The sequence below is a fragment of the Vombatus ursinus genome, unplaced genomic scaffold (assembly GCF_900497805.2).
Source record: "Vombatus ursinus unplaced genomic scaffold, bare-nosed wombat genome assembly UNPS02000577.1, whole genome shotgun sequence".
Classification (NCBI taxonomy): Eukaryota; Metazoa; Chordata; class Mammalia; order Diprotodontia; family Vombatidae; genus Vombatus; species Vombatus ursinus.
Genome location: NW_020940355.1, coordinates 6,147,477 through 6,160,434, shown reverse-complemented (window position 1 = coordinate 6,160,434; position 12,958 = coordinate 6,147,477).

The window sequence follows — 12,958 nt, the reverse complement described above, 5'->3', positions numbered from 1 at the left end:
AGACTGTGTATGAGGGTAGGGGCTTTTGACTTTGTGGTTAGCTCTATCCACTACCCTCTATCCCTACTCAGACTGTATTAAACACATACAAATATGATGGAAAGGCATCTGTCTTGTACAGTGGAGGTGTCAAACACATACCCTACAACACTGCCCATTTCCATTCAAACTAGAATAAAATGGGAAATATCTAACAATGTAAATAAAAATACAATAAAACACAGATAACAGTATATTTTAAAACTAAGTTAATATGTGGCTACCAGAGATCCTTATATATGGTTTAGTGTTCCATTTCTATTTGAATTTGATACCACTGTTTTAAAACATTTCTGATCCATGGCTTTCTGGGCTTCTCCTACTTTCTGTTTTGGGAAGAGATCACTGAGTGGAAGTGTGGTGGAGGGTGGGATTGAGGAGGAGGAAGAGAGTAATCTAAGACTTGCATTGGCATGGCAGTAACACCAACATTACTATGGAGGAAGCTCTCTGACCTTTTATCACTTTGAATAAGTTAATGGGGATGGTGTTCAGCATCTTTAGGAATCTAAGCACTTTACTTTTAAGTTATTGGGACAACAAGATCTCTCTGTTGGGCACCTGACACTTGCTATAATGGTTCCCCAGGAGAAGGTGATTGGTTCACTCCCTATACTCCATGCAAACAGGGGAAACACAGGTTTATCTGAGACTGTACCAGCCAGAGTTTAAGACCCAGCTTCACACAGTTGGCAGAATCCTCCCTCAGGCCCTAACTAGCTATGTGAACTGAGGCAAAGCACTTAATCTCTCTCATCCTTAAACTCCTCGTCTATAAAATGCAGGATTAGATCTAATGGACTCTAAAATCTCATGTAGGTGGCCTTATATGGGTTTTGAGAAGGGTGGCCTTGGATTGTTTGGATTCGACAGGACCCAGGCTGGAGCTGAGTAATCTATTATTGGAGAATTACCTGTATACATCATATCTGAATCATGGCCTTCTGAGCTCTTTCTCATTTCTGTTCTATGAAGTGATTGCCCAGGGCTACATGGGGTGTGGCATATGTCATCATGCTAAAATGACTCTGAATTCCTTTTGGATATGTGCTGTATTCATTTATCTCTGTTTATATTGTTTCCACCCAATAGAATGTAAGCTTCTTGAGGGCAGGAATTGTTGCACTATTGTCTTTATATTCCAAGTGCCTGTTATAGCACATGGTGCAAAGTAGGATGCATCTGGATCCACTTTGAGGTTTTGAGCATATGAATGAAAAAGCGAGAAAAAGACTGTGTTTTAGGATAATGGGTACTAATGACTTTTCTTACTGTTCTTTTGAAACAAAAGGAATAGTAATAATAGCTCACATTTATAGAAGTATTTTAAGGCTTGCAAAATGCTCTATCTGCTTTATCTCAATTGATACAAAAACCATGTGAGATAGTTGCTATTATTGTCCCATTTTGTGGATGAAGAAACTAAGACTAAGAGAGATTAAATGACTTGTTCAGAGTCACACAGTTTATGTGAATTACTGAGACAGGATTCAAATTCAGTTCATCCTGATTTCAACTGTAGAGTTCTAGTCACTATGTGAAAATATTGAAATAGTGTCTTTTGTCAGATGATCACAACTCAAAGTTGCCATGATAGACTATCGGAAGAGCTAAGTTTCCTTTTCCACCTTAAAAAAACCGTACTTCTTTGGTTGTAACTTAACTAAAACTATGTTCTAACAACCTGTATTTAAATAAAATTCTATTGAGTTGAAGTGTAATTGTTATACTTAAAGCAATCTAAGCTACTCCTAGGCATGAAAACTAGAAATGGAATGACATGTTGGACCATGTTCAGTTGTGCATTACTGGCAAAAAAGGTAATGAGTTAGTACCCGGTCATATACTGTTACATCAGGTGTCCTTTTGTTTTCCTTTTAACTCACAAGTCCACCCAAGGCTAAAACGATTCTCCCTATGAACTGATTTAAAGATAACAAACATACTCATGAACAAGAGAAGAGCCAGAATAAAATAATGCTGTGGTATTGTTTGCTCTGATTGGAGAAACAACAAAATAGCAGCAAAACTTTGGATAAAAGACTGTAGGTCAAAGGGAATTAGGAGAACTGGTAGCTGATTCAGTCTCTCCCACTAATGAGCTATGTGCTCCTATTTATAATGGATATTGGGGAACAGGACTGATATCTGTCTTATAGTCTTACTGGTGTTCATGGAGGACCTCTGGTGTGAGGGCTTGCTAAGCCTTTGTCAGGGCTCCTCATCCACCTTTGGTGTCCACTTGATTCATTCAACTCTCTCCTGTGGCTCTAAGAGGCTTTAGTATGTGCAGCAGTCCCTCCCTGGTAAACTGCCTTGGCAGATGAGCTAAATCAGGTTGAGGGTAACTGAGGGGCCTCAGACCTGTCTGTGAGTTGGGTGGGGGATATCTACTCCAAGCCTGTGAAGACTTTTCCCATTGGAATGGGCTGATGAGAACAATTTCTTCCAAGGGCCATGAAGGTGGCTGCAACAGGCTCTGTGGAGTGCTTAGAGCTTAGTCAGAGGTTGAAAATGCCAAGTTTATCCGTTACATCCTGGTTCATCACCAGTTGTCTTGACTCCTGCCCTGCCACTGGACTTCAAAGACTTAGGAAGAGAGAGTGAGGCTGATGACTTTGTGCAACTCTCCTTCACTTAAATCCAATTCAACAGCAAGTCAAGACATCACTCCCATTTCATTGATCATCTTAGAAAATGAAGGACAAACCACAATGTAGGCTTTACTGTGATTTTTCTTTATGTAGTTTCAGGTAAAATAATTTACTCATTTTAAATTTAAATCCATGTAATAATGAGCTGTGTTGAAATGGGTCCCACTTAGCTTAATAGTCTTCTATCATGTGGATGACATTCCTTTTTTTTTTCGTAGTGTACTTCCTCTGTTCTAAAAGTAATGTAAGTAGAAAGTGGCATTGTTATTAAAACATTTGTTTACTAGAATGTCTCCCTGAAGTTTCAAACATCTTAGAATTTCCACCTGTTCTGCAAGCTGTAATGAATTCTAACTTGGGATAAATTACCCTATTCATTGTTATAACTCAGTTGAATTAATCATAAGGATATCTTGTGTGGTGACCTTGTGTGGTCATATGCTACAGGTAATGTGGGGGAATTGTATACAGTCTACTGCTATGCTGTGTACTTGTCCTTCAGTGGACAAATAAAGTACATTAATCTTCAGGGTACCCGATTTGCTGTCTTTTAAGACAGTTTTAGAAACTGAAAGGCTTGATGCTTTCAAGCCTTTATTTCAAAGAAATAAATTTCTTTGTTTGACATTTAAAGCCCTTTACAGTTAGGCTCCCATCTACTTTTCCAGATTTTTTTTTCACATTACTCCCTTTTCCACACTCTAGGCTCTAGCCCAACGGGCTTACTTGCTCATATCATTATAAGAAATTACATCTCCTTCCTCTACACTTTTACCCAGAATATCTCCCATGTTCTCCCTCTTTATTTCCACCTCGTGGAACCCCTGCCTTCTGTCAAGACTCAGGTACTACTTCCTATAGGATGCCTGTACTAATCCTTCCTCCAGGAGACTGTTTCCTCTTTTGTCTTTGTCTTCCCAAATCCTGGCACATAGTAGGTGATTAATTCATGCTTGTTGAATTAAAATAATCAGGAAAGGTCCATTTGCTGGATAGCTTGGCCTGGGTTAAGTAGCTAAAGAAGTCTTAGGCTCCTGAAGGATGTGGTACACTTTTGACTAATCAACCAAATTCTGATTAAAGTAGAACTTTAGAGGAATTTGATTGAGCTATGCTTAGGGCCAGCAGCATGGTCTAGTGCAAAGAACCCCAGATTCCAAATGAGAAGATCTTGCCAGCTCTACAACTCAGTGATCACGTGACCTTGGACAACTTGCTTTTATATATGTTTTGGTTTTTTGTTTGTTTGTTTGCTTTGTTTTTTAAGGCAATTGAGGTTAAATGATTTGTCTAGGGTCACACAGCTAGTAAGTGTCAAGTGTTTGGTCTGAGGCCAGATTTGAACTCAGGTCCTCCTGACTTCAGAGCCAGCGCTCTATCCACTGTGCCACCTAGCTGCCCCTATATATGTTTTATACTTACATGTATCTGCATTGTTTCTAGACAGAGTGTAAGCACCTTGATGGAAGGGGCTCTTTCATTTCTTTCTTTTCGTATCCCCAGACTTGGTACTAACTTAGCTCCTGGCCCATAGTAAATGCTTAATAAGTTCTATTGACTGATGACTAATTAAACCTCAGCTTTTGTAATCTATAGGTGAGAGATAAAAATTGCCCCTCATTCCTACCTAACAGGGACCTTGTGAGAATGAAATGAGACAACAGATGTGTACATACAATGTGAATGGTAAAGGACTATATAAATATTACATATATGAATATGCATATGTATATGTAGACATTTGTTATTATTGTTTGGTCTTTTTTTCAGTCTTGACCCCATTTGGAGTTTTCTTGGCCAAGATACTGGCATGGTTTGCCATTTCCTTCTCCAGCTCATTTTACATATGAAGAAAATGAAGCAAACAGGGTTAAGTGACTTACCCAAGGTCACACAGCTAGTAAGTGTCTGAGGCCAAATTTGAACTCAGCAAGATGAGTTTTCCTGTCTCCAAGCCCAATGCTCTATCCACTGTACTACCTAGTTGTCCTCTTTGTGTTTGTGTGTGGCGCACGAACACACACACACACACACACACACACACACACACACACACAGGAACACATTTTTTTTTTTGACTCACCAGGGGAATAGATTCAGATAATATTATTTTCACTTAATTAGGAAGAAAGAAGATAACCTACTATAGCACAGTAGAAAGAGTATTAGTTCTAGATTCAGAAAACCTAGGTTCAAATCACACTTTGACAGTTATTGCCTGTATGACCTTAAATAAATCATTTAACCTCCCTAGGCCTCAGTTTCCTCATCTGGCAAGTGAGGAGGTTAGATAAGATGGTCTCTCAGGTCCCACATGGTTCCAGATCTGTGATCTGGGGATATCTTTGCACATGTATCAAGACCTGTCATTGTTTCACCAATGTACAAATTACCCACTCTGGGGGGGGCAGTGTGTGTAGGAAATGGGGCGGGGAGGACTGGACTGAATCCAAACTTCACAGAACAAATCCCCTTTATAAAAGGATTTGTTCTGTGAAGTTTGGATTCAGTCAAAAGGCCCTGTCCTGCTCTAGTTTGTTACTCTACCATGAAAATTGGGATCAGCATTTGGAACCGATGGTTCGAAATACCCAGCACATAGTAGGTACTTAATAAATGCTTGTTGATTGATTGACTTAGCATTATTCACAATTACACGAAGACGTTATCTGAAATATTTACCTTTATTGTCCATCTAAATCCTAAAAGCTCCTCATTCCTGAAATAATCAGGGATACCCAGAAAAAACAGAACAATTACTATAAGGATACCCCTCCACCACCACCCCCACCAAAAGTTCTTCTAAACAGATTGTGACTTGTACTTTCCTTAGGCAAGATCAGGATTCTTCTTGGGTAGAACACAATAACTTCCTGGCTCCTTCACCCTACTCTACCCATCCCCCATTCCTCTGGAACAACTTAATTGAGCCACACCAATTCTTTCTCCCAGCTTGCTTGGCTCTTGACCGAATATTCTGGAGTGACTTACTCAACTAACAAAGCAAATAAGTGGCTGGTTAGCAAAACAGACCTTTTTGGAGGAGAAAAAAAGATGTTCTTCCTTGACTGGATGATTTGGTTATTGTACTTTTGTAAACTGGTCTCATTTCACTGTTTTAATGCAGTAGATTTATTTAAAGACTTTCCTTTCTAACAAGCACTGATGCAAACACGTTCCCCATCTTTTGTGAAAGCGTTGCCCCCTTTCAGGGAGGTACTTCACCTTATTAGTGATTTCTCATGCTCCTGGGCTGCCCAGAGTAAAGGGGCTTGCATGGCAGCAGCACTCCCTAAAAACACTAGACTTGACCAAGAGAGTTTGGGGTTTGATTTCAGTTATGTTCCCCTTGTATTTTTATGAAGCGTCTGTGAAACTTGGGAAACTGCAAGAATGCTTTTAAAAGCATGGCTCATGACCAAGGAAGGAATTGTTGAAAGTCAAAAGTGTAATGGAGCCTGGAAACTCTTGAACAGATGTAGCAGGTGTAAACACGTTTCCTTATCTTGGTGCCTGGATTTTACATCCTCCTACAAGATTTTCTGTACTACAGAGAAAGGTTATTTGTACAGATGGTAAACTGCTAAAATGCCCAGAAGGTTCACGCTCATCTGTGCTTGTGAAGGTGGGGAGGATTCTGTTTGGTCTGACTCACGGGTGTTTGGAAAGCTCCGAATTAGTTTCAGGTTCTTTGGTTTTGCTTTGTTTTAACAGATGCCTCAGGTTATACATTCGAAGTATGCAGAATCCACTCTGTGGTGTCCAAGGTTTAAAACCAAAAAGAACTGTCCCTAGAGCAAAGAGGTGGGCCTGAGCTGTTGGCACTGAGCTGTAGTCATTATAAATGGAGGCTCTGGGCCACTGCTGTCCCTGGACTGCTGCTGCCACTGTGGCTTTACTGACTCACTGAGCTGCTTCTGGTCACTGACTTACTGCTCTCCTGCCCATCTCCCTTCCGATCACACGTTCTTTTTGGCATGATGACTCCATTACTTCTTCCGTGTAACCTCCCTGGATCCTGCCAGCATCTCTGTCAGCCTGTGGCAACAGCAGGTGCAAACAGAAGATGACCACATGCTTTTAGACGTTACCTTGGAAATAGCAGCAGTATTAGGAAGGGTGAGTGGAATGAAGGGGGAAGCAGTAGGAAGAGCAATAGGGATGGGTCAGCGACAGAAAGAAAGGAAGAAAAAGTGGTATTAGGAATGGGCAGGGCTGGCCCATTGAATATTTAGGAAATCAATGGCATTTGTCTTTTCTGTCTTTCCGCTTCACTTTGTATGATTCCTCTATTTCTTCTAGATTTTTCCCAGGGCTTATACTATATTATTTTTCTATGAGATTTTTCCCATAGCTAGTTCAAAGGTATTAACTGCTAACTTCTAAAATATGTGCTCTCTCCTGGGGCATTTATATTAAACATAATAGGTGCTTAATAAATGGGTTGGGTTTTTTTTCCCATTCTCCTCCCCCCTTCTCAAATTTTTCCATATATGTAGCCACCTACATCTAAGGTTGAACCTGGAATCAGGGGATGATAACTGATAGGCAGTATAGGACTGCCCAAATTAGAGACATTTGGGGGCACACTCTAGAAAATTTTGTAAATACAAAATTCCATAAAATATATTTCTAAAATTTAGGGCATACCTATGCAGAGGTCTGGTTGAATGCATGTCTAGTATCATGTGTGGCAGCGGCATTCTTGTTTTTCATGATGAGCAACAATGGCTGATTGGGTCTAACTATATTAGCTCATTTCCCTAGTAGCATAAGCCACCTGTGAGCCTGCTTGAGCCGTGAAGGGGAAGGCCACAGCTGGTAGATGATTAAGCCAACTTCCTCAATGAGAAAGAAGAAAGTATGGATATTGGGCTGGGGAGTGGACTATGAACCAACTAGCACTCAGGTTCAATCCTGTCTTAATTCCTTACTCACTGTCATCTAAAACAAATCATTTCCCTGTTCTATGCCTCAGTCTGCCCATCTGTAAAACAAGGATGCTGTTTTTTTTTGGCCTTGCTCACAAGTACCTTGTGAGAACTAACCCAAAGAAGTAATCATGAACCCCCTTCAAAAGTATATGAGACTATATAAAGGGATAATAAGAATCATGAAAAATTTGGCCCAAGGATATATTCATGTTTATATGACTTATGGATCATCTAGGCCTGACATCTGCATATAGCTGATTTGGACATAGGTATTCATTTATTTCTCCTTTTAGATTCTCAGCTCCTTAAGGAGGACTGTCTTCTACCTTTCTTTGTGTTGTGCAGCACAATGCCTGACACATAGGAGCTTGCTAAATGTTTATTGACTGATACCTCATTTCCCAGATAAAGAAACTGAAGAGCAGAAGAGCAAAATACTCGTGACAAAAAAAAAAGTATATGAAAACAAAATAGGGCACCAAAAAAAGTGAGAAATGACATGATTTTTCTGAGTATTTTTTTCTGTGCACATACATTAATTCCATCAGTATTTCAACAGAACTATATTACCACTGGCATGGGTACAGATAACAGCACATTTTAGAGGCCACCATGGTGTAATGGATGGAGTACGGTCAGAAAGATGTGGGTTCAAAATCTATTTCAGGGGGGCAGCTAGGTGGTGCAGTGGATAAAGCACAGGCCCTGAAGTCAGGAGGACCTGAGTTCAAATCCGACCTCAGATCAAACACTTGACACTTACTAGCTATGTGACCCTGGGCAAGTTACTTAACCCCAATTGCCTAAAAAAACAAAACAAAACAACAACAACAACAAAAAAAACCCAACCATTTTCAGACATTTACTATCTGTAAGACCCTGGATGACTTTTCTGGGCCCCATCTGTAAAGTGAACAGGTCTATACTCCCATCTAACTCTTAATCCGTGATTCTCTGCTACTATGATCCTTCCACACCATCTCATTCCGTGTGATCTTTATCCATGTCATTCCATATCCATGATCCTCCCTAGAGGATCCACTCAATGATACCAGAGGCCTCACTTTTATAATATTATATTCTTTTTTTTTTTTAAATATAGACTATTTGATGAATACCAAGGCATCAGTCAAGGAGTCCATCTATTATCCTTCATTCTCACTTCATAACCCTCTCCCCTCCTTTTCCAGCTGCACTGGTCCCCAAAGATGTCTCTCACCCTACAGATCATGCACGTCTTTGTTGGCGGTTAGCCTAGAATGGTGCCAACAAGTCTTTGTCTCAGACTGCCAAAATTGAGAGGGTACTCACAGTATTTCCAATCTTCCAGTAGCACAGAAAAAAATGAGGTTATCACCCAGTTAACAAGAACAATGAGTTAACACAGGCAGCTACCAGATGTCAAATGCTTCTTCCTGTGGGCTGCCTTGCATTGCAGGTGAACCACTCCTACTCACCCTTCCCATGACAGAGCGGCTTTGCTCATTGTTAGCAATCTGCTGAAGTTTACTTAGCCCCTCTAGGCTATTCCATTGACTTTGGGGGGCACTTGTGATTTCTGTTCTTTGGAGGTTCTGGCCTTCCATGATTATTCACAGCTATAAAACATCACTGAAAGAATATTGATATTTAAATTCAATTCGACAAACGTATTAAGTGCTTACAACTCTGGTTCAGTGCATAGAGTGCTGGGCCTAGAGTCGGGAAGACACTTATGAGCTGGGTGACCCTGAGCAAGTCACTTAATGTCTGTTTGCCTTAATTCACTGGAGAAGAAAATGGCAAACCTCTCCAGTATCTTTACTAAGAAAACCTCATGGACAGTTTTGGCTTGATATGGTCCACGGGCTCACAGAGAGTTGGATACCACTGAATAACTGAACACAACCTTACAGGCACTGTGCTAGGATCAGGGGATACACAAGTGAAAAGCAAAGAGGTCTCTGGCCTCAAGGAGCTTACATTCTACTAGAGTAGAATTCTACTATTATACACAAATAAATACATTCAAAGTATGTAAAGAGTAATTTCAAGAGAGATAGAGTGCTAGTAACTGAGCAATTGAGCTGGAGTTATTCAGGATAGACCTCATGTAGGAGGCAGAACTTGGCTTCTAAGGAAGCTGAAAATGATGCAATGTGGAAATATGGAAGAAGTGCATTATAGACATAGGGGACTACTTTAATCAGTCAATAAATCAGTTAACATTTATTAAGTGCCTACTATGTGTCAAGCAGTGTGCTAAGCTCTGGAGATACAAAAAGAGGCAAAAGACAGTCCCTACCCTCAAGGAGCTTACAACCTACTTATATAACAATCCACTTGTGCAAAGGCCCTGGGGCAGAACATGAAATGTCATATATGGGAAATAGCTAGGAAGCATTTGAATTGAACAAAGAGTGAATGAGAAGGGCATACTAGGAAATGAAGCAGGGGGCAGTCGTACTATGGAGGGCTTTCAATGCCCTTAACAAGGCGGGATTTTTGTGTGAGGGAGCAGCTTGTGATCATTGAAAGAGTAGCTTACTTTCCCAAGTTGGACCCAGTCTGATCTCTTCTTCCTCTTCAGTTCTGGATATGACTCACTCTCCATCCATAGCACCTATATAAGATGCATGTGTACTGATGGCCTGACTTAGTAGCCTACTCTAGTCTAGATAAAATAAATGATAAGCATTCTTAATCCGTTAAATTTGGGGCCCCTTGGAGGTTCAGACCCAGGCCAAATAAGCTTCTTGTCCCTTCCTCATGTCCCTAAATTAACCTTAAATTCTTCTTTTCCCCATATTTTCCTTTTCCTGTTCCAGATTCACAAAGCACTCTTGTACATCTACTATGCATTATTTTGTATTATAACTATTCATCCATCCCTTTATTAGATGGCATGTCACACAAGAGCCAGGCACTATGTCTGTTCTAAGCCTTTTACCCACTCCCCCCTCCTAAGTTCCTAAAAACGGGTGTACATACAGAGAGACACTTAATATATTGTGGAGTGAAATAGAATTATGATGTTCTGGAAATACACAAGTCCTGGAAATGCCCGGGAAAGGCATTAAAGAGGTCAAGGTGCATAAAAATTATTTTGCTAATCTCTATAAGGCTACAACAAGGACACAAATTGTTTGTCGTGCTTTTAGGACAAACAATACCCCATAATGCAAAAATAGGACAAGTGAGAGGATGATAAAGCACCACCATTAGGTACCTTAGATTTTACAACTGTGAAATAATAGCAACATTTCCCCCCCAGAATATATCCCATCTAGAGAGGGGTGCAACTGTAGAGAAGAATAAGGGACAAATAAACCACACAGGAAAATTGAAGAAGTCTTTCCATTGGGGTCAGTGGAAATGAACTCGCTGGCTTCCTGAGAATCAAAGCAGGAGCCTGCCCTCAGCTAGGCTGGGGAGGGAGGGAGAGGCGGGGCTGCCTTACCAAACAATACTTAGGCAGGAGCCCCTCCACAACTGTGTTTACTTGCGAGCTGCGGAGAGGGCCTGGTTTCCTGGCAACCGGCCACTGAGTCTTCCCTCTGTGGAGGCTCATCTGCCCCTAGAGGGAGCCCATTGGCTGTCAGCCTCCTACTGAGCCCTGTGTTTAACTAACTCCCCTTGGGACGGCAGGCTGGCGCTCTCTGAGAGCACAATTAGAGCATCAGTCTGGAGGACTGGTGGAAGGCAGGCAGTGGGTTGGTAAAGCGTAGCAATGGCCATGCTGGACTAAATCGCCAACAATTGCTGATGGACAGTTACAGAATATTCCTTACACGAATCAGGTGTAAATGCTGTTTATAGATTCCAGCTCTGAGGAGCTCATGCTCTATAAAATCACTATGTATCTGGTTTTGTTTATGTTTTTGTTTTTTAAGCTTAAACCAAGTCACTTCTCACTATATTTTGAAATGTCATCCTGAGGCTGGGTGTTATTCTCAGGAAATGATAGGTGTAATTTCACCTTTCCATTTAGGTGTTTTCTAAAAATCAGTGCTTTATACTTTACAGCCCTGGAGAAGATCGATGTGTTGTTTTGCTACATCTGGAAGCTGACCCTAACATGCCCTACAGCCTAGCTCAGGTGTGAGGAACAACAATTCTAGCACAAAGAGGGCAAAAGCGGGCCAACTATGGGGTATGAAGCTCTGTGTTGGTGTCTGTTGTTAACACTTAAGAGCAGTGAGGACATGGAGGAAGGGAAGTGTTCCAGTCATGGCCACTATCATATTACCCAAGACTCCAAAAATCTAATTTATAATCTGCCTCCCTAAGCTCACCCCTTCAAAGATTTCATTCTGCCCTCACCCGCCCCCCCAAGCCCACCCCTTCAAAGATTCAAAAAAGTCCTGGATCTTAATGGATGCAGTTTACATCAGGTTAGTAATGACTCAATGAGAGGGGCATAACTATTGAACTGTCAACTGGACCGAAAGGACCTCTAATCTGTGGATGGCCGGAGCTGAACAGAGCAGGCTATAAAACAGAAGAGTCAGGAATCAAACAGAATTTTAATTTCAAAGTGAGGGAAATGGCTTGCAAACAAGGAGGCAAATTAGGCACATGTGCCCGGGCCCCACCTCTAGGGGGGACCCACTTTAGTGTAGGCGTATCTCAATATGCCACTTGTACTAGTGGCTGTACAGTGAATTGTAGCCCTGAAGATGAGGGGTAACAGCAACAGTGTGACAAGCTTGATTCATAGCAGGGCTTCATGACCGGAAGTTGTCCAAGCTTATGCAAGCTCAGAGAACACCTGGTGCTGGTCAAAGCAATACGATAATTATGTTGGATTTTGCCAGGCGGTGAGATTATCCAGTGGGTGAGGGCAAAGGATTGTTGTTATGCCTACCTCAGAGCACAGCTTGCTTGCTGGGCCTTAGCTCTGGAAAACAGGGTGTCTCCTAATATCTTGACATAACCAATCACTAAAGTACACAGATGAGAACTCCTCCAAAATCTATCTAGCATCCAAAATGTTTATTCTGGTTGGAAAGAAGGCTTGAAAAGAATAGAAGAAACCAACAGCACTCACTTTGCCTTCAGCCAAGATCAAGTCAAAACTTAGCTGTGGGAAGAATCCCAGTGCTTTATGGCTCTCCCTGCTCCGCCCCTATCCCATTTTGTTTCTCACACTTTCATTTATTCTTTCAGAGTTCTGGCAAGTTCCAAATTCTGCTTAGGCCAAAGAACTTCAAAGGTTTCACAGAGAAAGTACTCAATGACTTGAATGAGGCCAAAGTGCTTGAAAGGAAAAGCCAAGAAGGGTTCTGTGTGTATTTGTGTGTGTGTTTGTGTGTGCATGAGCATGTTCACACACATGTTTTTAACATTAAT